The sequence below is a fragment of the Eschscholzia californica genome, unplaced genomic scaffold (genome assembly GCF_041429995.1).
Source record: "Eschscholzia californica isolate CP2 unplaced genomic scaffold, dmEscCali1.0.p SCAF_6, whole genome shotgun sequence".
In the NCBI taxonomy this organism is placed as follows: domain Eukaryota; kingdom Viridiplantae; phylum Streptophyta; class Magnoliopsida; order Ranunculales; family Papaveraceae; genus Eschscholzia; species Eschscholzia californica.
In genome coordinates this window covers 7,892,881-7,918,929 of record NW_028238483.1, presented here as the reverse complement: position 1 = coordinate 7,918,929, position 26,049 = coordinate 7,892,881, and the positions used below count along the sequence as shown (strand labels likewise).

The 26,049-nt window shown below is 38.6% G+C and overlaps 1 pseudogene; it reads right to left on the bottom strand.

Moving 5' to 3' along the window:
- Nucleotides 1-9,761: 9,761 nt before the first annotated feature.
- Nucleotides 9,762-25,381, bottom strand: LOC147531547 (putative indole-3-pyruvate monooxygenase YUCCA4; annotated as a pseudogene).
- Between the last annotated feature and the right edge of the window lie 668 nt (nt 25,382-26,049).

Genomic DNA, 26,049 nt, shown 5'->3' with positions numbered 1-26,049 from the left:
GTTTTGGATTGGATCATGATGTGCCATAAAGGGTGCACCCGCAAATATATGGGCGTCAAGTAATAAACCCGGTAAGACCGGGGTCAATCCACATAGATAGGAAGGTAATTCGGATATCAGAAGAGTCTAGGCCACCGGTCTAGTATCACTAACTAACTTAGACTTAAACAGAGAGATATCTGTTATGCCTAATCGGGGTGAATGTGAACAATACGAGTAATCCAAGACAAGCAATAGGAATAGTAAAGAACAATCAAGAATAGAGCAAAGAGATTTACGTGGTTCGGTTGGTGAGACCTACTCCACGGCGACAACGGCGCGATGATTTCCACTATGATAAGCAAACAAGTTTACACAAGAGATTCGTGAGATTGTGTCTTACTGATATCTCCTTAGTGTTTAGATTATATAGCCACTAAACCCTAATCCCACCGCCTCACCGACTCTCTCTTTACAACCGACATTATACACGAATAAACACTAATCACCGACATAAGCCTAGCTTCGCATTCCAGCTCTGTCTCGGAGTCCAGCTTTGCCTCAGAGCACTGCTTCGCATACCAGCTCTGTCTCAGTAATCAGCTCCGCTAATGGGTCCAAGCTTCGGTAGGTTTAACCGGGTTCGATACCAATCCATATTCGAGTCAAATCTAACAATTCTCAACCTTGACTTGAATATGCTCCTCTTGACTTAGATTTGCCACCATCATAGCTCAGCGCCTCTGAGCCATCGTCGCTCCAGCCCTGGTGGGGCTAACATTTGGAAATCCCAATCAAGTCTAAGCAATGCTTAAACTTGAAAGTTGTAACTGCCTTGGTCAGCATATACACTGGATTCCCTGTCGTAGAAACCTTCTTCATCGTGATCTTCCCTTGTTCAATCACGTCCTTGAAGAAGTGATATCTGACGTCAATGTGTTTAGTTTTCTCGTGATACATTTGATTTTTAGTCAAATGAATAGCACTCTGGTTGTCGCAGTAGACCTCTGTCACCTCCTGCTTCAGGCCCAAATCCTGAACTAAACCACTCAGCCATATTGCCTCCTTCACCGCCTCTGTTGCTGCCATGTACTCAGCTACTATTGTAGACAGTGCTACCTTCGATTTCAGCACTGCTCTCCAACTAATTGCACTCCCGCAGAGTGTGAACGTATAGCCCGCCAGCGACCTCTTCCTATCAAGATCCCCCGAAAAATCCGAATCTAAAAATCCAACTACCGAACCAGAAGTGTCAGCCCTTCTGTCGTAAACCAAACCAAGCTCCGTAGTTCCTCCCAGATACCGCAATATCATTTTCACAGCCTTCCAATGACCTTTCCCAGGTCTGCCCATGTATCTTCTTACTACACTAACATCAAGTGAAATATCAGGCCTTGTGCACACCATATCATACATAATGCTACTTACTCCATTTGCATAAGGCACCCGAGACATGTACTCCTTCTCATCATCAGTTGTCGGTGACAGTTCCCCCGAAAGCTTGAAGTGTGCTGCCAATGGAGTACTGACAGGTTTTGCCTCGGTCATACCAAAACTTTCCAACACCTTCTCGATGTACATTTTCAGAGACGAGAACAGTTTCCCAGCAAATCTGTCTTTTCGTATCTCCATACCCAATATCTTCCTTGAGGCACCCAAGTCTTTCATCTCAAACTCACCCTTTAACTGATCCTTTAACATGTGGATTTCCGACATATCCTTGCAAGCTATCAGCATGTCATCCACATACAGGAGTAGATACACATAAGAACCATCCGATAGTTTCCTGTGGTACATACAACTATCATACCTGTTTCTATCATAGCCGTTTCTAACCATAAACGTGTCAAAAAGCTTATACCACTGCCTAGGAGACTGTTTCAGACCATTAAAGACTTCTTCAGCAAACATACCTGGGGGGATTTCTCATCATCTTCTTTTCATTTATTACTTATTAACTATGTTAGCTAAATCAAGTGTGTCGATTATATGGGATGAAATATGATGAATTTGTGATTATGTTTGATATGAGTTAATGTTTTGATTATAAATTGATGTTCATTTGATTCGATTATCGTTTCGATCGTATTTTCATGTGTCTTGTCAAGCACTTCGCATAGTTAATAGACGAAACGAAGTATTCGATATCGATTGTAGTTTAAGTCATAATTTCATGTGTCTTGTCATGCACTTCACATAGTTAGGAGACTAGACAACACCCTCGATGACTCGGGTTTAACCGATTATGATGTTTGTTTGACTAAGTATGATCTCCGGATATACGTAGTACTTAGAGACATCTACTTTAGGAGTCGAACATCGATTATACTTCGCCACATTAGATTGGATCATACGTAGTTGTAGGTTTATCATTATGGTTCCCGGACTTCGACACCTCTCTCACCTATTTGTTGCTTCCCAACTCTTGTTCCTCCGACACTTCTCTCGAATCTCTCTCGCCCGTTTAATTTAGATTATTTAGTGTAGTTTTACTTGTTTCTTCTCTTATTACTTATTCGTATCAAAACCCCCATTTATCCTTGTTCCTTTCCTTTTTAGTCTAAGTTTGTTATTGATACCTAGACCGGTGGATAAGACCCTTCGTTATCCGAATCACCTTCCTATCCTTGGATCGATCCCGGCTTTGCCGGATTACTACTTGATACCTCCGCTTCGGTGAGAAACCTTTTCGGGTGCATCACTGACGCATATAGATTTTTTCCTCCAGCTCTACATGTAAGAACGCAATCTTAACATCAAGCTGCTCCAATTCCATATCATACAAAGCAACATAGCAAGTATCACTCTAATAGAGCTATGTTTAACAACAGGAGAAAATAATTCATTGAAGTCTATCCCTTCTCGTTGTGTAAACCCCTTAGCTACTAACCGTGCTTTGTAACGTGCATCTTCCACCCCTGGGATTCCTTCCTTCTTCTTGAAAACTCATTTGCTACCAACAATCTTCTGACCCTTAGGCAGCTCGGCTAATTCTCAGACCTGGTTCTTCCGAAGAGACTCAATCTCTTCATTCATGGCAAGAGACCACTGCCGTGAATCATCTCTCCTCATAGGTTCTTCATAGGTGCATGGCTCACCTCCATCTATGCTTTCTCCCACACTAAGTGCAAATGCAACCATATCTGCCATCCCATACCTTTCCGGTGCCTGGATGTCTCTCCTTCCCCTGTTCCTCGCAACATTGTACTGAACCAGCTTTGGTTCAGCTTCCTCAGCTTGCTCATCTACCTGAGGCCGAACCTCTTCCGGAGTGTCTGTCTCAAACTCCACCTACTCTCCATGATCTTCCTGCTCCACCTGTTTACCAACACCCTCCCGAGCATCTACAGGCGTTACCTTCTGAGGTACCATGGCTAGCTCATCAAAAGTAACATCTCTATTTATGAGAAACTTCTTCGATTTTCCATCCGGATTCCACAACCGATAACCCTTAACTCCAGGCTCATACCCAAGAAATACACATTTCTTAGCCCTCGGATCAATTTTACCTTCTTTAACATGTGCATAAGCCGAACAACCAAAGATCCTCAAGTTCTCATAATTAGCAGGATAACTAGACCATACCTCATTAGGAGTTTTACACTCAATAGATGTACAGGGTGAAATATTTACCAGATACGCTGCCGTGTTCACTGCTTCAGCCCAGAACACCTCCGGCAGCCCTGCATTGGAAAGCATACAACGAGCTCGTTCCAATAGAGTTCTGTTCATACGTTCCGCCATCCCATTCTGTCGTGGGGTCTTTCTGACCGTATGGTGTCTCACTATCCCTTCGTCTACACAAAACCTATTAAACTCGTTTCCGCAAAATTTCATGCCATTGTCAGTCCTTAAGCGTTTGATCGATTTTCCAGTCTGCTTCTCGATCAAGGTCTTCCACTCCTTGAACTTGACGAATGCCTCATCTTTGCGTTTCAGTATGTAGACCCATACTTTCCTGGAAAAATCATCTATCAAGGTTAACATGTATCTACACCCACTATGTGAGCTGACCTGAGAGGGACCCCAAAGATCTGAATGGATGTAATCCAGAGTTCCTTTGGTATTATGAACCGTTGTACTGAACTTTACCCGACAGTGCTTCCCGAAGACGCAATGTTCACAGAATTCTAATTTTCTAACCTTATGCCCACAGAGTAAACCCTGCTTGCTCAGTATAGCCATCCCCCTTTCACTCATATGCTCTAACCGCATATGCCATAGCTTGGTAGTCTCAACTTACTTGTTTGATAATGATATCGCTACAGATCTGGTGACTGTGTTACCCTGTAGCACATATAGACCATTCCTTTTCAACCCCTTCATAACTGTAAGACTCCCCTTAGAAACCCGAAGAACACCACCTTCACCAACATATTTGCAACCGTTATCATCTTGAGTTCTCAAAGAGATTAGATTCCTCTTCAAATCTGGAACATGTCTAATGTCTGTTATAGTCCTCACAACACCATCGTGCATCTTGATCTGAACAGTACCAATTCCAACCACCTTACAAGGAGCGTCATTTCCCATTAGCACCTTACCACCATTAATGACTATGTAAGTGGAAAACCATTCCTTTTGAGGACATACATGGAATGTACAACCAGTATCCAAAATCCACCTATCTTCATTGAAGTAGGCATTGATCGCCAGAAGCATAGCTTCATCACATTCTTCAATGATTTCCAAGACATTACCATCATCTGCTTCGATGACTGCTCCCTCTGCTGGCTTCTTCCTAAGCTCAGGACAATTCCTTTCGAAATTCCACTCCTTATAGTTAAAGCATCTGTACTTTTTAGGTTTCGATTTAGGCCGAGAACGACCCTTCCCATCGACCACATGCTGCGACCTTCCCCTTACCACCAAACCATCACCTGAGCTGCTTTCTTCCATTGACCTCCGTCTCAACTCCTTCGAATTCAATGTTGCTTTAACATCCTCAAAGGTTGTAGTTGTTTTTCCAGGCATAAAACAATCAACAAAGCTTTCATATGATGGTGGCAGGGATGCAAGCAATAGTACTGCGTTATCTTCTTCTTCGAATTTGACATCTATGTTTGCCAAATCTAAGAATCCTCGGTTGAGTTCATCCATATGGTTTTTCAACGATTCCCCTTCTAACATCTGTAAACTAAATAATTTCTTCTTTAGATACAAACGATTAGTTAGAGATTTCGTCATATACCTTGTCTCCAGCTTACTCCATAGCCCATCGGCTGTAGTTTCCGTCGCTACTTCCCGCGAGACCTTATTGCTCAAACAGAGTAGAATCTGACCATGAGATCTTCCTTCTCTACTTCTGAAAGTGATTCAGCGAGTGCAGCCTTCCCATTCAACGTCTTCAACAGACCCTATTGAACTAATACTGCTCGCATCTTAATCTTCCAAAGATTAAAATCGTTACTTCCATCGAACTAATCTATCTCGTATTTCGCCATCATAGAAACCTCAAAACCAGGGCTCTGATCCCAGTTTGTTATGCCCCAATCGGGGTTAATGTAAACAATACGAGTAATCCAAGACAAGCAATAAGAATAGTAAAGAACAATCAAGAACATAACAGAGAGATTTACGTGGTTCGGTTGGTGAGACCTACTCCACGGCGACAACGGCGCGATGATTTCCACTATGATAAGCAAACAAGTTTACACAAAAGATTCGTGAGATTGTGTCTTACTGATATCTCCTTAGGATTTAGTTTATATAGCCACTAAACCCTAATCCCACCGCCTCACCGACTCTCTCTTTACAACCGACATTATACACGAATAAACACTAATCACCGACATAAGCCTAGCTTCGCATTCCAGCTCTGTCTCGGAGTCCAGCTTTGCCTCAGAGCACTGCTTTGCATACCAGCTCTCTCAGTAATCAGCTCCGCTAATATGTCCAAGCTTCGGTAGGTTTAACCGGGTTCGATACCAATCCATATTCGAGTCACTTCTAACAATATCAATAGGAGGTTTTTGAATATATTATTAAGAAATAAAGAAATAAAGTTAAACTAACTGGAGAATCTAAATGAGAGGTGAGAGTGACTTGGGAGAAGTGTGGGAGAATGGGTTTTAAGTCCAAAATCGAATGATCAATGGGTCTAGAGCCCAAAGATAATCTGAAATAGAAAATAAATCCACTTAGAGTAAATTACATGTCTAACCTTTGATTTTTTATTACTACCTAACCTATCCTAAGTTTAAAAGAAAACCCAAATTAAATATTTACTAAATTATTATAAAAAAAAATCCTTTCCACGGCAAAAGTTTCCTTTTTCGTTTATCGTAATGACCAAGCTTTTATTTATACCTTTTTTATACAGATTTGGTTAACATAATATAATTTCTGGAGAATTGTGTCAGAATAAATAAGATGTTAGAGAAATATAAGTATTGCAGGAGAATCAATGAAATGCTAGCTAAACATAATTTACGACATGTGGAGGAGAATCAGTAAAATGCTAGAGAAATATAAAAAATTTGGTTAACATAATATAATTTCAGACAAATTTTGTTAGAATCAATAAGATGCTAGAAAAATATAATTATTGCAGAAGAATCAAAGAAATTCTAGAGAAAAAAAATGGTCCTTCTTAAATAAATTTTTTAGAATGTTTTTAGAATCAATAAGATGCTAGAGAAATGCAATCTTAATTTCAGAAGAATTTATTTTTGTAAGTATATTATTGAATTCTTTCAACAAAAAAAGTATATTATTGAATTTTTAAAATAAATAAAATGCTAGAAAAAATTTGAGAATTTTATTTTATATAAGAATGTTATCAAAATCAATAAGATGCCAGCGAAATAATAAAATGATTATTAACCTACTTCTAACATATTCATAACAGATGTCAATAGAATCAAGAAAATACTAGTAAAATACTGAAAATGTAGCAACAACAATTTTAGTTTATATTTTTTATGAGAACAAGATTATAGTGATAGAAATTTCAAAATTCACTGTGTACGAAAAAGTGTTACATTTTAAGTTTGTTGTTGTAATAAAATAATTTTCAACAAGATTCAAAGTTTAGTCGACATATATACAATTTTCTTAATGATCTCCAAGAAAAAATATGTTTTAGAGATGGAAATATCGATGTAGAGATAAAAAAAACCAATCACAAATCCACAATTTCTTCCAGTTTGAAGAACATAAAGTTGGAGAGAGAGAGAGAGATGAACTCATTTAGGTAAATCACGATTGTTTTGGTATGTTACTTTAGACAAATATAAGTTTTGGAAATAAATATTTACAATAAATATCCACAATAAATATTTCTCTTAAAATTTATGGAAAGAATAAATGTATTAACTCAACCATTAGAAACCTTTGGTTTATCCACGGTTAAATATATATTTATGAAAGGGTAAGAATGAGAGGAAATAAATGGCTTGATGCATGGGGCCCAAAATATAGTAAATTTTTTGACTTATTTTCTATTTTCTGTTTATTTTGGTTTTATATTATTTATTAATTTAGGAGTGGATGTATGACTAATTACCCCGTCTATTTTTGGACCTAAAACTCAAAAATTCATTATCTATTAGCATGAAAATTTAATTAAATTCACCCACTTACATTGACAATCCTAAGCATAATTTGTCAAACTAAACATAACCGATCAAAAGTTACCAAGCATCGACTATCAAATTGACCACACACTATCAAATAAGTTGACAACGAATTAATAAGATACTCCTAAGTATTACGCGTCAATCTAAGTATAATCGATCAAAAGTAACTAAAATATCGATTATCAAACTAAGTACGCACTATCAATTACATGTCAATAGACGATTAAGAGCAAGACTTCCAAGTTAAAAATTAGACGAAGTTAATTGTGTTAACATTTAAACAAATAATAAGTAATTCATTACATATCAAATCATGCTTGAAAAGTTTCCAAATACAAAAGTTAGCTAGACATGGTGAAAAAATTAGCAAACGAGAAGAAGATAAAGAAAAACATGAGTGAAGGTGAAAATCCCCCTTTTCCGATGAGGTGCGAGGCTAGGATCATCAGAAAATAAATGTGTTTAGGTCAACTGATCTCCCTTTAGTGAAGTTCTGGTTTCCCCTTAATAGTGCAAATAGGTGTCTCCTCCGCAAACTCAAGGTTTCCGTTAACAATCACCATCATCTTCTTCCTCTCAAGAACAATCCACCATTAAAGCTTCAAGCTTTCTCTTTTTAAGATTTTTCAACTCAAAACAAAATTAAACAACAAGGGAATCAAGGTAGTGAAATAGGAAATAAAATCCCTAAGGTTTCTGGCCAAGAAAACGACCGGAAAACCGTTGACAAGTCCGACCAAGATACGAAGACCTCCAAATCCGGCCACTCCAAGCTTTCTCCCGGTTCACGCTTCAACTTTCGTGAGCTATCGCGTGCAAACTAAGACCCGTCCCGTGTTGTTGCTCTTGATCCCATGCCAGATGAAGATGTCCCGTGCTCTGATGATGGAATCCCGAGCTCGAGCTGCTCTAGGTCGTCCCGAGAGTTCTGATGCGCCAACTATGACCGACCTCTCAAATCCCTTTCGTTTTCAAAAACCAGACTCCCACCCCCGTCCCCCCTTCCTTTTTTTTTTCTTTTAATCAAAACCTAAGACATATAAAAGGGGGTGCACATAAACTTCTCAATTTGTTCATTCTTTCTTTTGGGACTTGTAGGTTTTGGGCTTGGTTTTGATTTTCATTTACATGCCTTATCTTTTTCTCTACACCCTCTAATTTCTAGCAAATACCGAAATGCCCCTTGATTTCTTTCTTACATAGCTTCATATCTGAACTCTGATTAGATTTCGGTTTTCGTCGTCGGGTTCAACATTCACTCCACTTGTCATTTGACTTATGAATTTTTAAAAACATGACCGAAATACCCTTCGTGCGATTTTACTTCGATCTTCGCTACATGAGATGAAAATGTGATGATTTGCTCATTTTTTTCTGAATCAAACGCCTAACTCCAAATAAGCTACCTAACAAGAAAAACACAAATTATTAGAAACAAAACCCGAAACTAACAAACTCATCCAAGTTAAGTGACCTAAATGTGAAATTTTCATTCCACATCAGATCACCATGGTGATTTTTCTTTCATTTCTCTCTTGTATTTCCATTTATTTTGTATTAGTAATAAAAAAAATTTTAGATTTAACGTGTAGCTAATTTCATTATCTAGGTAGTGGATGAAACCCATAATTGACTATTTTGAGACATGTTTTAATTAATTAGATCTTTTGAATGTGCTAAAATGTTTATTAATTGTTTCTCTATATGGATTTGTTTTTCTTTTCATTATTCATGCTTCATGGTTGACCTATCATGCTTATGTTAATTTTTTTTATGGAGTATGCTTATTAGTTGATGAATAATAGTTAAGAGATCATAATCTTTAGATGTTGGTTAGATTTTAGGATTATGAAACGATTTTTCTTGAAAAACTCGGAATTCAAATAGTTCATTATATTAGATTTTGAGTTATAAAAAGAGATCTGGTTAATTGATTATTCGTTTCTAAACGTAAACTTATTAAGTAGACTCTAAAATCCTATACTATATTTCATCTTGATTTCTTCTGACCTAGTTTATCGTTTTATAATTTTTTTTATTAATTATAAATCAAATTCATAAACAAACTAATTTTTAGATTTAAAATAGATTCAACTTGTCTTCGTGGATCGGCCTCATCTTCCCACGTATTATAACTTGACACCCATGCACTTGTAGTTGTAACCCTTTTCGGGTCCATCAACCTTCAACATTAACATTTCTCTAGAGATTAACTGTACGAGTTTTAGGTCGACGAAGACCTAATTTTTCCGTGTTTCCTAAACTGAAGTGAGAAACTAGCAGTAAAATCTTGTCAACAAATGTTGATGAACACCATTTGAGAAGAGCCATGGCTATACCAAATATTTAAAACCCTATTACTTCTCTTGGTAGAACATGCACCTAAAAGATCAAATTTTTAATGAAATTAGAGATACCCAGATGAAGAAATCAATAAAAAAAGTTCAATATAAATAAAGGGATGTTAATGATTTTGAGTTGAACTTACTGTATTTCTAACCACCATGTGAGGATTTGCATTATGAGTATAGAGATCTAAGCTTACTTCCATTCCCGAACTACCACTACCCACAATCAAAACCTTTTGGTTTTAAAATCAGCTTCAGATTTATACCCACTTGTATGAATAACTGGACCAAGAAAATTTTCAATCCCTAAAATTTCAAGAATTACAAGTTCTGCCATTTCTCCTATAGCCGATGAGCCACCGGGATATGTATTCTATATTTTGTGTGAAGAGGTAAATCACCTCTTGAATATGGTTATGATTATAATCGTATGAGGGGGAGAGAGAGAGCTAGAAACCGAGAATGAGAGAGAAAGAGTGTGCTGAGAAAATATTTATGTGTATTACTTCATTGATTACATGGGTATTTATAGGTTTAGAAAGACTTATCAACTAATCTTAAGATTACATGAAATACATTAGAATCCTAATCAATACTTATCACAACAACTTCACATAAAATCTTGGGGTTCCTTAATCAAACCGATTAGGGTTTGATGTGTATGCCGAGTTGGGCCTGGTGGTGGGGTGAGCATCGTTGAATGGGCTTGTGGTCGTGTATCCTTAATACTCCCCCTCAAGTTGGAGCAGAAATAGATATGATGTCTAACTTGCTTATAATCTTCTTAAGCGCATCCGCTCCACAGGGTTCTGTAAAAATATCTGCAAGTTCTCAGGAGTATGTGTAAAGCGAGGAACGGTGACGTTAGCCTTGATCTTTTCCCGGAGGAAGTGACAATCAATTTCAATACGCTTAGTTCGTTTGTGGAAAACTGGATTATCAGCAATATGAAGCGCACCTTTGTTATCACAGTGAACCGTCATCGGAAAAGTGCGGTCAATGCCAAAATCAAGAAGTAAATACTTCAACCATTAAAGTTCACTAGTTGGATGTGCCAGAGCACGATATTGAAAAAAACTTATGGCAGAGAGAAAAAAACCATGGCCAATGGATCCTTTGAGATAGCGTAGAACGCGATGAGCAGCATGAAGGTGAACGATACTTGATTTTATAAAATTGACTAAGATTATTGACAACAGAGCTTATGTCAGGACGGGTTACCGTAAGATAAAGTGGACGACCAATTAAGCGTTTGTAAATGGTGGGATCTGGGAGAGGATCTCCATCAGAAGGACTAAGCAGGAGATGTGGTATGTTGGCCCGTGGTGCCTATAACAGCCGGAGAAGTATCATGCAGGGATGTGGTGTGATGGGCCTAGAAAGTTTCCTAAATAGGTCTACACCAGCAAGTATACGGGCGTCAAGTAATAATTCCGGTAAGAGTGGGTCGATCTGAAGAGACTAGTCAAACCTATTCTAAGACTTGGAAGTATCACAGTTTTTCTTTTTAAAATTGAGTTTTTGGGATAAAATAATAAAATACTAAAACAAATGATAAAGATGAACTCAAATGGGGGGAGATGACCTAGGGTTTTTGGAATCCACCGAATAACTCACTTTTAAACACACGAAATCAACTGACTACCTCTCTCGTTTTATAACTCAGAATTTCGGATAATGAACTATCCTAATTCCGGGAGATGTTTTCGATAAAATCGATTTTTAACACATGAAATTGTAATTGTCTTATTTAAAAAATAAATTTCTAAACTACTATCTATCAATCAATAAGTATGTACCGTCAAAGGATTTAACCTAAGCACGATACATCAAACCTAAAAGCATAGATAGTGAAAAGATAATCGACTTGACAAATTATAACAATTTAAACATTAAATCACATTCAAAGAATTAACCAAATAACTTGTGTTTCTAAAAGCTCGAATATGGTTTCATCATCAACCCTAGATTGAGAGAGTTAGCTATTCATGAAATTAAACTAATAAGTATGAAGAATTAAGAGAAAAGAGGAAAAAAGATTTAACTTTTCTTGCTGATTTTCTCTGTTGCAGCCAAACGCGCCCCCTAAGGAAATCGATTTTCTCGTCTTCTCGGAAATTATTTCTCTGTGGGAAAATAATTTTTCAACCAGTTTTCTCGTCTTCCTCAACTGACTTTTCTCTCTCCACTGTTTGTTATTCTCTCTTTCTAACTCTCTGTTTCTTTATTTCTCTAACAAAAATAAAGAGAATCAGAAGAAAAGAAAAAGATGAATAAATCAATGAGATAATTTTGTTTTGATTTCTGTTCAACCTGAAAACTTATAGCTCTCTGTTTTTACTCCTTCTCTCACTACAAGTCACTCTTTCTCTCTATTCTATTTGTTAACTTTCTCTCACAAAAAGAACAACATAGAAAAATACAGAAAAGAAGATGAAAAGCAGACTCTTTCTCTCTCTATCTCTTTCTAAATGTTCAATGAAGCTTTGAGAGGAAGAAAATGATTCAAGGAGAAAGCTCCCTGTTTTATTGCCCAAAGATTAGATGTCCACTCCCTTCATGAAGCTCTGTTTTTATAAAGTTCAGGATACCAAAAGTCCAAATCTTCTCCTTCCATCTTCAAAATAATCTTCCTCTGATTTCTTTCTCTAAATAGAACAATATAGATAAATCCTTTTCTCTCTTTACTGTAAAATATTTGAATCCTCCTCTCTCTCAGTCTTCTAATACAACATTAGAAAATCAATCTCTCCTTGAATATCTTCCTATATCTAACTGAAAATAAGAGAAGAACTTCATAGCCCACATGTTCTTCTTTACTGTGTGCTACTGAATATCTCTCCAAAATACTAACCGAATCGAGCTTCATCTCTATCTTCTCTCTGACTTTTTTTAATAGTAAGAAAATATTCGGCTTTTGCCATCTTTATAAAATTTGATCCAACCTCTCAATCTCCATCTATCTCCTTCCTTTCATGCCCTCCCTCTACTTTCTCTCTCTACTGTAAACAGATATAGATGAAAGAAAGAATAGGATTTTTCTTCTCTCTCAAAGAATTTGTTTATGGGAAGATTTCTTTCTCAGTTTATCCCTCTATACTAAAATCTCCCTCTGTTGTAATGTCCCTAAAGATATAAATTAAAGAAAAAGATTTTGAATAAAATCCAAGGAGGGAATGAATTTGGGAAAGGATGGCGGCCTTCACGTGAATTCTGTTAGTGTGGCAAAATATTTGTTGTTGAGCTGGGTCCATCAAGACATGGTGAGATGCACGTACATGCGTTAGATTCTGATGTGGCGTGAAAATGCCACATTTAGGTCACTTAACTTTGATTAGTTAGTTCTTTTCGAGTTTTATTTCTAATTATTTATGTGTTTTTATTGCTAGGTAGTTTATTTGGGGTTTGGCGTGTAATTCGGAATAAAGAGAGCGAATTATCACATTTTCATCTTATGCGGCAAAAGGGAAGAAAAGAGGACCAGGGGTATTTTGGTCAAAATCAGAAGTCAAACAACAAGTTAAGTCAATGACGAGTCCGACGGTGAAAACGGAAGTCGATTCGGAGTTCGGACGGAGAAGTTGTGAAGGAAAGAAGCCGAGGTTCGGTCTTGAAACAAGGATTCTATGAAGGCACTCCCTTGCTTTAGAAAGAAGCCCAACCCAAGAGCCCAAAGAGGAAGAGAATAATAGAGATTCTATGGGCACCTCTTTGGTCTAAGTCAAAATGGTCTAAGACTTAGTCAAACTTGACTAAGTCTAGGGTTGTGTATACACAAGTGAGAGAAAGGGGTCAAGGGATCTATCTACTATTGATCATCATCTTCAACCTTGGAAAAGAGTTAGGGAGAGAAAGAGGCAAGAGGGTTAGGGTTCTTCATCACTAAGTAGAACTTGAGAGAGAGAAAAAGAGAAGAAAGAGAAGGAGGAGTGTCGGCCAAGGCAAGGCCTAGCCTTGGCCGGTAGCAGCTCGGGCTGCACGGCAGTAGCTCGAGCTGCTCAGGAGAAGCTGCAAAGCAGCAAGGCTCGGGATAGCTATGGAGGAGCACGGGATGCGTCTGCTCCAGCACGGGACAGCACGCACGGGACGCAACAGCAACCCGAGCTCTCATGGAGCTGCAGCAGCAGCTCGGTTTAAGCTCTCATGGAGCTGCTGCTCGGGATCTTCAAGGACGGCACGGGACGGAAGCCTCTTAGCTCGGGACGGCACTCGGGAAGCATTCACGGGCCGCGACATGGTACGGGGCAGCAAGCCAAGGCTCGGCTGCAACTAAATCTTGGCCGGACTTTGACATTTTGGCCGAATTTCTTCCAACTTTGGCCGGATTTTCAAGGGTGTTCCGGCCACTTTCTTGGTTCGAAACCTTAGGGCTTTTGCTCCCCATCATCTTTGCTAGCTTCCCATGTAGTTTGATTTGATTTTGGACAAGAAATTTCTAGAGAGAGAAAGAAAGCTAGGGTTAGCTTTAATGGAGGTTGTGTTCTAAATGGAGAAGATGATGGTGGTCGCTATGGGGAACCCAGAATTTTGCTAAGGGGAGATCGGCTGCACCTTAACTACTCAAATTTTCCGACGAACCTAGCCTTGAACCATATCGGAAAAGGGGGATTCTCTTATCATTTCCTTTCCATTTCTTATTCAATCACCATATTTAGCTAACTTTAGTTTGTCGATTATATGAGATGAAATGTGATGAATTCGTGACTATGTTTAATATGATTTGATGTTTTGATTATAAATTGATGTTCATTTATTTCGATTATCGTTTTGATCGTATTTTCATGTGTCTTGTCAAGCACTTCGCATAGTTAATAGAAGAAACGAAGTATTCGATATCGATCGTAGTCTAAGTCATAATTTCATGTGTCTTGTCATGCACTTCACATAGTTAGGCGACTAGACGACACTTTCGATGACTCGAAATTAACCGATTTAGACGTTTGTTTGACTAAGTATGATCTCCGGATATACATAGTACTTAGAGACATCTACTTTAGGAGTCGAATATCGATTGTGCCTCAACACATCAAATCGGACTACACATAGTCGTAGGTTTATCATTTTGGATTCCCGGACTTCGACACCTATCTCACTTATTTGTTGCCTGAATCGAGTCTTACTGTCTCCTGACTCTTGTTCCTCCGACACTTCTCTCGAATCTCTCTCGCCCGTTTACTTTTATTATCTAGTTAGCTTTACTTGTTTTCTTCTCTTATTACTTATTCAATATCATAACCCCCATTTATCCTTGTTTCTCTCCTTTTTAGTCTAAGTTAGCTTTTAATATCTAGACCGAGGGATAAGACCCTTCGTTATCCAAACTACCTTCTTATCCTTGGATCGATCCCGACTTTGCCGGAGTACTACTTGATACCTCCGCTTGGGTGTGCAACCTTTTCGGGTGCATCAAGTTTTTGGCGCCGCTGCCGGGGATAGGTTTAGTAGTTTGGACATCGTTTGTTTGTTTTGTTCATTAGTTTAGTGTTGTTTGCTTACTTAGACGTTCTTGTTTTCTTTGTTTTTTTTGTAGTTTCTTACTTTCATTTTTTTTTTGGTAACGTTTTATAGGAAAAGAGCCAAAAGTGACATAAAGGCGAAGGAAGAGGAAGGAATCGAGAAGTTTAAGAAGAAAGGCGAACGAAACGAGAGGAGCACTCGATAGTATCGCATTCTATCTCATCCTTTTTACTTGTGTGTGATTGTTTAGTATATAAGTGTTTGCTCCCATTTTGCGATTGTGTGTTAGTATCCTTGAATATTGTGAGATCATGGCAAGTTGGTCATTTGATGAGAATGACCTTATGCGAACTCTTTCCAACACTGGTCGACCCTCTACAAGTCATCAGGACTACTCAAACTTATATAGGAATGGTTCGACTAGTGATAGGAATAGGCGAGTTGAGTCTGACCGACCTAGGATGACCATGGGTGAATATCGACGAATGTATGGAGTCGGTCAGACTCGTGATGGATATGGTCTTAGGGATTATGAGCATGAGGGTAACCGACCCCGTAGGAGTCTTCGAGACTATCGACAAGAATTTGGGATGACCACACCTTCATGTATGGATTTGTCATTTGATGATAACCGTAGTTCCATTAGTATTGATCGACCGCGTCGAAGTCTTCGTGACTATCGACAAGCATATATGAATGGTTCACTTAGGGATGACAATTCCCGACTCGATGATTCGACTCAAAGAGTCGAGTCTATGTATATAGATGAAGGTAGTGAAGAAAGGACCTTGGAGACCATTAACCCGGTTTGTGCTATTTGTGCGAGCTTAGACCATTTGACCGAGTATTGTCCCATGATCCGTGTTCCGCGAGATTCTTCGTCTAATTATACTCATGTGCCTTATTACGAGGAGATGTATGAAGATACTCTCCAAGCAATTTTAGAGTACCAAACTAGATTCAATCGAGAAATCAAAGATATCACGGAATGGATTCTCAATATTGTTGATAGAATTGAGTCGGAGCCTATCATCGACGAGGAAGGGGTTTGCGCACCCCAAAGTCAAGAGGAGACTATGAATGATGGTGAGGGTAATACACTTGACTCTAGTCTTAAGTTAAATGTCGAAAAGCTCTTGATAGACCTTTTGAGATGGAATTGGCCGATGACCCTTGTTGCTCACTCCCTCGACCATTGTCATCTCACTATGATCAGACTACATTAGATTGTAATGTTCAGGATGATAGCTCTATGAGCAAGTTTGGGGATCACACGTTATTGAACTTTCCAATTTTTAGCACTAGTGATTACTTGGATGAGTTATGTAGAATGGAAGGTGTTATGCCTAACTTTGAGGCTCCCGATACCTTAAAGGATGTCGATAACATAGTAGTTGAAGAGATAGCGGATAACTTGTTGGATTATTTACCTAAGGAACTTATGGACCTTGACTTGGTCCCCGAGCCTATTGCCTTACCCTTAGAGTCTAGTTCGACCTTCCACGTGATCTCAGACTCGGTTGTTGACCCCTTCTGGGACACTTCGGACGTCTTCCCTAGCATGTCTAGGGACTTAGTGGATATTCTATCCACTAAGCTTAAGGATGACTTCTTGCCTTCGACTGACCTCCTCCCACTTCACTTATATGTCGACCCTTTTGACGACTTTTTAGTCGTCGCCCCTAGCATTTATGCACACTTAGTGGACCGTGCATCCACTAAGTTTGGGGATGGCTTCTTTTCGCTTTTAGTCCCACTTTCACTTCTTTCGTTTAATATTCTTGTGAGACTTTTAGCTTTTGTATATAGCTTTCTTTGGGTTGACCCCCAAATCTTCCGTCTTTTGCTTTATGATTGTTAGGCCGATTAAGGTGGCCTTTGATGTTTGTGGGTAGCATCTCTGGAAACCCTCCGCGAGACATAACTCGTGCTCTTGTGTGAAAACAAGAGAATCAAAGGCTAATTGCATAGCTAAATGCAATCGAGTGATCCCGTGTGAGTGGTCATTTTATATGGTCTTCCTTTTTATGTGCTTCATTCTCATTATATTTTTGGATATTTTAGGAGCATTTCTTATATGTTTTACTTCTAAGGCGTGGTTTATTCCAAGTTTGGGGATGGCGTGAGCTTGGCATCAACTTGGAACCTCGTTATACATGAGTCTTGGTAGTATCATCTTTTATCTCTTTCGGTTATGGTAACATCTCTCCACTCTTCTCTTTAAATTGATGTGCCTCTTTTCATTTGGTGAGTGTATGCTTAAAACATTGAGGACAATGTTAGTTTTAAGTTTGGGGATGCGGGATATGACCATAACCAATGCATGACCATGGGTTTCAAAGACAAAAAGGTTCAAATTAGGCAAAATTTGAAAATTTTTGAACATTTTGAGTAGATTTGCATGTGATTGTAGTGATAGTTTTAAGGATGTTGATGCATATGTATCGAGTTGATGGGTTTTGTGATTGCTAATGGTCTTTGCATGAAAGTCGAGACTTTGAGTATTTGTGTTACACTATGGGAGTAACATCTTAGTGAAGAAGAAACATCTCTAAGAGACCTAGAGTAGTCATTAGTGGAGACTTAACCCATGTGAGAGCTCAAAGCCTAAATTGTCCTTCGAGTGTACTCTTCCGCGCTAACTCCGAGTAGAATGAAGAGCTACTCAACCTCGTAACTTATAAAAGAGCTCATTTGATCTCGTGTGCTCAACTTCCTTAGCCACTAGGAGTGACATTAGGATAGCGAATTAACCTTGCCCTTGTAGTCCATGAAACCCGATAAGAATGCCAACTAGAGGGAGGCGGATACTCCATCACCATCCATCATCTTATATCCCGAGAATGAAGACATGAGAAGAAAAGAACGAAGAATGTCAAAAGCAAGTATGAAAGGAAAAAAAGTTGATTGCACGAATATAATATTGTGTGAGTTATGTTTGTTTTATGTGATGTTCTCTTAAAAAGAAAAAAGAAAAAAAAAAAAGTGTTTATATGTGTTATTTTGTGTTTGTGTAAGTATTGTGGAAAATAAAGTATTCAAGGCAAAAAGTCAAGTTTAAAGGTTGTTTGAGTATTCTTTTATCATTGAAGGCGTCGACATTCTCGGGATTTCATCATCTTCCATTCCATCACTTGTATCCGTTTACCTTTAGGAGACATTATTAGAGGGTAGAGTGGGTGAGAAGGGAGAGTGAGCTTCCCCATTCCGTTAGTGGTTGTTTCCATTCCTAAGAGATCATTTCGTTTTAGAACTTGATATCCTCATTTAATTTTTGTATGTGTTGAGTTTACTTTATTCCATGCTCACACATGAGAGTGAACCATTAGGTTCCATTTTGAGTGATTTCATGTTTAAGAGCGTATGACCGTGAGGCCAAAGTCGAGGCGAAATGTGCTATGATAGGAAACAAAGTTTTGTTACTTTAGACTTGGATGATGCTCATGATGATGGGACACTTGCACTTAAGTATGAAACTATTAGTGAGGAGACTCTTAGAATGCTTTTGTGTTTATTGGTTTGATTCATATGTTTGACACACTTAAGTCTCTCACTTGTTGATCGTTACCTTATTTGCATCGATAGTTCAACTCTTTTATCTCTTGGAATCTTGAACTTTGTGGGTGTATTCACTGGAAACCCTCACGAGACAAAACTCGTCCTTTAGGGGTAACCTAAGGGTTTAAAGGCTTGTTGCATACGCTAAATGCAACCGGGATGCCTCCGAAAGTGAGTTAGGTTTACTTTATTGTCTTGTTTTGTTTGTTTGCTCGAGGACTAGCAAATTCTAAGTTTGGGGATGTTGATGTGGCGTGAAAATGCCACATTTAGGTCACTTAACTTTGATTAGTTAGTTCTTTTCGAGTTTTATTTCTAATTATTTATGTGTTTTTATTGCTAGGTAGTTTATTTGGGGTTTGGCGTGTAATTCGGAATAAAGAGAGCGAATTATCACATTTTCATCTTATGCGGCAAAAGGGAAGAAAAGAGGACCAGGGGTATTTTGGTCAAAATCAGAAGTCAAACAACAAGTTAAGTCAATGACGAGTCCGACGGTGAAAACGGAAGTCGATTCGGAGTTCGGACGGAGAAGTTGTGAAGGAAAGAAGCCGAGGTTCGGTCTTGAAACAAGGATTCTATGAAGGCACTCCCTTGCTTTAGAAAGAAGCCCAACCCAAGAGCCCAAAGAGGAAGAGAATAATAGAGATTATATGGGCACCTCTTTGGTCTAAGTCAAAATGGTCTAAGACTTAGTCAAACTTGACTAAGTCTAGGGTTGTGTATACACAAGTGAGAGAAAGGGGTCAAGGGATCTATCTACTATTGATCATCATCTTCAACCTTGGAAAAGAGTTAGGGAGAGAAAGAGGCAAGAGGGTTAGGGTTCTTCATCACTAAGTAGAACTTGAGAGAGAGAAAAAGAGAAGAAAGAGAAGGAGGAGTGTCGGCCAAGGCAAGGCCTAGCCTTGGCCGGTAGCAGCTCGGGCTGCACGGCAGTAGCTCGAGCTGCTCGGGAGAAGCTGCAAAGCAGCAAGGCTCGGGACAGCTATGGAGGAGCACGGGATGCGTCTGCTCCAGCATGGGACAGCACGCACGGGACGCAACAGCAACCCGAGCTCTCATGGAGCTGCAGCAGCAGCTCGGTTTAAGCTCTCATGGAGCTGCTGCTCGGGATCTTCAAGGACGGCACGGGACGGAAGCCTCTTAGCTCGGGACGGCACTCGGGAAGCATTCACGGGCCGCGACATGGTACGGGGCAGCAAGCCAAGGCTCGGCTGCAACTAAATCTTGGCCGGACTTTGACATTTTGGCCGAATTTCTTCCAACTTTGGCCGGATTTTCAAGGGTGTTCCGGCCACTTTCTTGGTTCGAAACCTTAGGGCTTTTGCTCCCCATCATCTTTGCTAGCTTCCCATGTAGTTTGATTTGATTTTGGACAAGAAATTTCTAGAGAGAGAAAGAAAGCTAGGGTTAGCTTTAATGGAGGTTGTGTTCTAAATGGAGAAGATGATGGTGGTCGCTATGGGGAACCCAGAATTTTGCTAAGGGGAGATCGGCTGCACCTTAACTACTCAAATTTTCCGACGAACCTAGCCTTGAACCATATCGGAAAAGGGGGATTCTCTTATCATTTCCTTTCCATTTCTTATTCAATCACCATATTTAGCTAACTTTAGTTTGTCGATTATATGAGATGAAATGTGATGAATTTGTGACTATGTTTAATATGATTTGATGTTTTGATTATAAATTGATGTTCATTTATTTCGATTATCGTTTTGATCGTATTTTCATGTGTCTTGTCAAGCACTTCGCATAGTTAATAGAAGAAACAAAGTATTCGATATCGATCGTAGTCTAAGTCATAATTTCATGTGTCTTGTCATGCACTTCACATAGTTAGGTGACTAGACGACACTTTCGATGACTCGGGATTAACCGATTTAGACGTTTGTTTGACTAAGTATGATCTCCGGATATACATAGTACGTAGAGACATCTACTTTAGGAGTCGAATATCGATTGTGCCTCGACACATCAAATCGGACTACACATAGTCGTAGGTTTATCATTTTGGATTCCCGGACTTCGACACCTATCTCACTTATTTGTTGCCCGAATCGAGTCTTACCGTCTCCCGACTCTTGTTCCTCCGACACTTCTCTCGAATCTCTCTCGCCCGTTTACTTTTATTATCTAGTTAGCTTTACTTGTTTTCTTCTCTTATTACTTATTCAATATCATAACCCCCATTTATCCTTGTTTCTCTCCTTTTTAGTCTAAGTTAGCTTTTAATATCTAGACCGAGGGATAAGACCCTTCGTTATCCAAACTACCTTCCTATCCTTGGATCGATCCCGGCTTTGCCGGATTACTACTTGATACCTCCGCTTGGGTGTGCAACCTTTTCGGGTGCATCAGATTCCCTCCCACTTGTTTAGTAGCTGTTAGATCATAACAGTCTACATTTATAACTTGCCTTGTGTTGACTCCAGATAAGATTTTAAAACAAATCCAGAGTGCCTTCCTGAGTATCCCGAAAGTGTACCCAAATATTTAAATTGTCCTTTGGATTTGCGCCACGTGTTACAGAAAGATCTATGTTGACCTAAACTTTGACCCATTCTATTTTGCTCACCTGGATTCCAAATTGACTTCCGTCTTCGCCGTTGGGTTCGTCTTGGACTGTAATTTTCATCTGAGCACCAAAATTATCCAAAATTACCAAGCTACCATTTTCACCAAATGACCAAAATGCCCAACATCAATTTCTCCCGATTTCATCTGTTTTTCACACTGAACCTTGTAAAAACACCTGAGAACGAAAAACAAGTAATTCATGAGAGTAACGGCTCGAAAAGGACTAACTAGCCCGAATTAAGAGAATCATATGGGACATTGTCATGTCTAATCATGGTGCCTAAAGTGGCACGAGGGGTGTCCGCACGGGTCGGTTGGTGGGTCGAGACATGAGAGTTTACCGAGAGTGGGAAAAAAGGAAAGTGTCGCCATCGGGATTGATAATAAGGTACGTGTGATGGGATTAGATTGGTCAAAGGGATTGGAAGACATCATAGGAAATCTATCCTCATGGAATAAAATGTCACGTGAAGTTATAATTTTACGAGACGAAAGATCATAGACACGACAACCTTTTTGATCAAGGATAACCGACGAAGATTCCCGAAGAAGCACGGGAATCCAACTTGGATTTAAGAAGTGGTCGTCTAGTATAACAAAGACAACCAAAAACATGGAGATGATCGAAATTGGGAAGAGAGTCAAATAGTTTCTCATGGGGGAAATACCATCTAAAATATGTCTAGGTATAACATAAACCGCCGTCAGATTGCATTCACCCCAATGAAAGAAGAAGGTGAGCTTGTAGTCGAAGAGAACGAGCGACTTCAAGAATGTGTTGATGCTTTCTTTCGACGATTCCATTCTGTTGCGGAGTGTGAGGGCAACTAGTTTGATAAATGATTCCATGTTCACGGAACCAAGATTGAAGATCTTGGTTCATAAATTCCGTACCATTATCAGACTGTAAAGTTTGAATATTTGGAACGGGAATGGTACCTTGTCCCGAAGCAATTGAGAGATAGATGTATTGAATTGAGTTGAGACAAAATTAGAAAAATTAGAGATGAATCGGAAAGTATCTGATTTGTTTGACATTAACAAAATCCAAGTACAATAAGTGAAATCGTCGACTGTGGTAGAAAAATAACGACAACCGAAGTGAGATGGGGGTAGAAAAGGGTCCCCATAAGTCCGCATGAAGAATTTCAAACAGACGAGAAGTAGAAGATGTACTTAACAGAAAAGGTAAACGTGAAAATTTAGACAACGGACAAATTTCACTAGAAATTTTATTGAAAGAAATAAACTTCATACATGGAGTCTTTGAAATTAAATACTTAGAACTAGAAATAGAAGGATGTCACAGGCAATGCCTTACACCAAAAGAACTATAAGTAAGTCTTAGAAACTGAAAAAGAACAAATCTTAAGATCCGTGCGAAGAAAGTATAGTCCTTCATGTTGATCACCAAGTCCAATGCTCGTTTGGTCAATGGGTCCTGAAAGACATATGAAGCGAAATCAAATGTTACAAGACATCGAAGAGAATTAGTGGGGAGACTGAAATTAAATTGATTTTAAAATCCAGAATGCGTAAAATATTCTTAAGAAGAAACGATCATGAAGTCCTTCAAGGAACTCCACGACGACAGCTAAAAGTGATTGGAGTTCATCTTGAAGTGACTTGAGTGATTGGAGTTCATCTTCAAGGAACTCCAAGGGTCGGAATACCCCAACTCCCATCCTCTACAGACCCCATTCTAGGTAAACTGGAATGGTCGTTACCAAATGGCTGCGCACGCACCGAGTGTAACCCTTGATATAATTCATGGCTAATTCATAACATAAAAATAAACAAGGGGACCAACCAATGCCCGTCGAAAAATAACCAATACACGAAACACAAAACGATTCTGCCACCACGTGTTTACAATTCACACAAAACGATCACACAACTCAAGCGATTCCGCCACCATGTGATTATTTTTCAGAAAAACTAATTTGTTTTGAAAAGATAAACATCCATAACAGAGAGCACGTAACATACACTCACATCATATCACACCATGCCATAAGTGGTGAAACAGGGAATACCCGTGCTTCAAGTAAAATTCATAGGATCCTACCTCTTCTTGCGCCTCCAATGATGCTCCTGACTAAGCTCTATCTCTCCTCGAGCTCCTTGTTCCAGTACATTAGTCCTACTGAAATATAAAAGGGCAAAACGGTCATTCGACAGTTACATAACTGTCAACAGTCCTCTTGCACATAAAATGAATGAACCTATACTAGGAATCGGCACTATACAGTTCACTGAGACGTTCCGCTGAATAACTGAAATGCATATAAACCAACCAACTTCCTAAAAACTCTGTTTTACATTTTAGAGTCTTAGCAAGCTGACAAATCAAATAACAATCCCAATAATATGAATCTATAACTGAAACTATCCATTCATGTAGAGTATGACAAAGTTCGGATAACCATCTCTATTCCAATTCATTATAAAACTGATCCAAATATAAAATTTGAGTCGTAAAATTATTCAGCAGCAACCCGTCTATATATGGACACCCCAAAGTAGTCTATAATATCTTAAACATGATCCTGAACATAAATCATGTTAAGAAACTAAAGAATAATTGTTTCAAATTATGAACCTAAAAGAAATTAGACCCAACTATACAGTCTTCGATATAACTGTCGTAAAACCATCAAATTCAGACAAAATAGAAAGTTTCAAACTGCTTGATATGTAGATCGATTCGAAAAGGATTATCGGAAAAAAATTTCATTGAATTCGGACCATCTAACACGAAGAAATAGGCGAATGAAATATCCTACGTCTTGTCTGCTAAAAATCCAATTTCATTCCCATGTATGTTTTACTCGTTTACAAGATGAAATTCAAAACTTATAAAGTGGTACTTTGTTGAATACGTGGGCACGCATGCACTGATTTGATTTTTGTATTAAGACAATTTGGGTGCCAAGTGTTGACATATAAAGTGCCCAAGAATTTTATTTGCTTTTAAGCCCTCAAATTATACATGCCTCATAAATAAGTCCATCATCTTTATGTCTTACTAATTCAACCCCCATTAAATATCCTATGCCATCTCCAAATTTAACCTTTTCGTTTATTCTTCCTCCCACAACTAACCATGAAGAAAATATATGACTCCTATCAATTCGATAACGAAGAAAACTACCGAATATGGAACGATAGCCAAATAATATTCGATCTTTACGTGTGACCAATAAAAATTAATTATTTCTTGAGATCTATCCAATGGGTCGTCTGAATCAACTGAAATATGTATTTAAAACCAAATTCCAAAACAAATCACTAGCTCTTCTCGTTGCTCCAACTCGTACGATTCTTTGACTCGAAGATTTGGGCGCTACAAGAACCGTAGTAGGTGAATCAGAATGATGAACATCAAACACCGGATTGGAATATGGCGGTGTAGTAGGAACATAATCAGAGGAAGCATCAACGGGAATTGACGTTATGAAATAAGTTTGTATTCAAACAAAATATCAAACTTAGCTCTTATACCATGTGAAGAGGTAAATCGCCTCTTGAGTATGATTATGTGTTCAAGAGCTAGCACTTTGAGCACATATGTTTGAACTTGGGGTTGATTGAGATTTGAACCATGCAAAGGATTTCCATGTAAGAGATGAACTGATGTTTAGTTGGATATTTATGGAAATTTTCAGGAAAACCCATTATTGAAAGTTTACAAAATTACTTAGGAAGATAAATATTCAATCGATCATAAGTTCTACATTGCCAAAAAGAAGCACTACAATTACTTTTCTATAGAACTAAAGAAGGAACCCCATTATCATAAAGACAAGCATCTAATCCAGAAGAACCTGCACCAACAATGATAGGGCCATGAACCCGACTGCATTTTAACTCCATTTCATCTTCTTTGAAAGAACCCAATAAAGAAATAAATCAGATGAGAAATCCCAAACACTCCGTTTTTAGTTTTTACCCACTGTTTTAAGAAAATATTAGGGTGCATTTGAAAGACCTAAAACAAAATGAAGGAGTACTTTGAGAGAGAGAGAGAGAGAGAGAGAGAGAGTAGTTTCTTGGAGAGAGGGGGAGTGAGATTAATTGAATGTTTTGGAGTTTTTTGTATTTCTTTCACTAGTTTTTTTTTATTTCTTTCACTTCTATAGAGATTTAACTTCGGGTCTCGTGCACAGAAGTTAGTGAGAGAACGAGAAAAAACTGGAAGGAGTGATACATGCTGACACACTAGGGTCTTTTTGGAAGTGGTACATTGACTTTAACGGTAAGTAGAGGAAGTTATAATAATGGGGCTAATTTTAAATTTACAAAAATAAGAGCCACAAAAAGAAGCTGGTCATAAAGTAGGGGGCCAGAAAAAAATATCGCATTTTGAAATTGATAGTGGGGCCAAATTGGATTTAACCCCAAAAAATTACAGGGTTAGTTCCAAAATGAGACCCCCTAGTTTATGACCGGCTTCCCAAAGTTACCCTTCTTTTAATTTTGTGACATACATAACTTTCTTTCTAAAAATCTCTCTCGTCATTTCTTTCCTTTTATAAAAACTC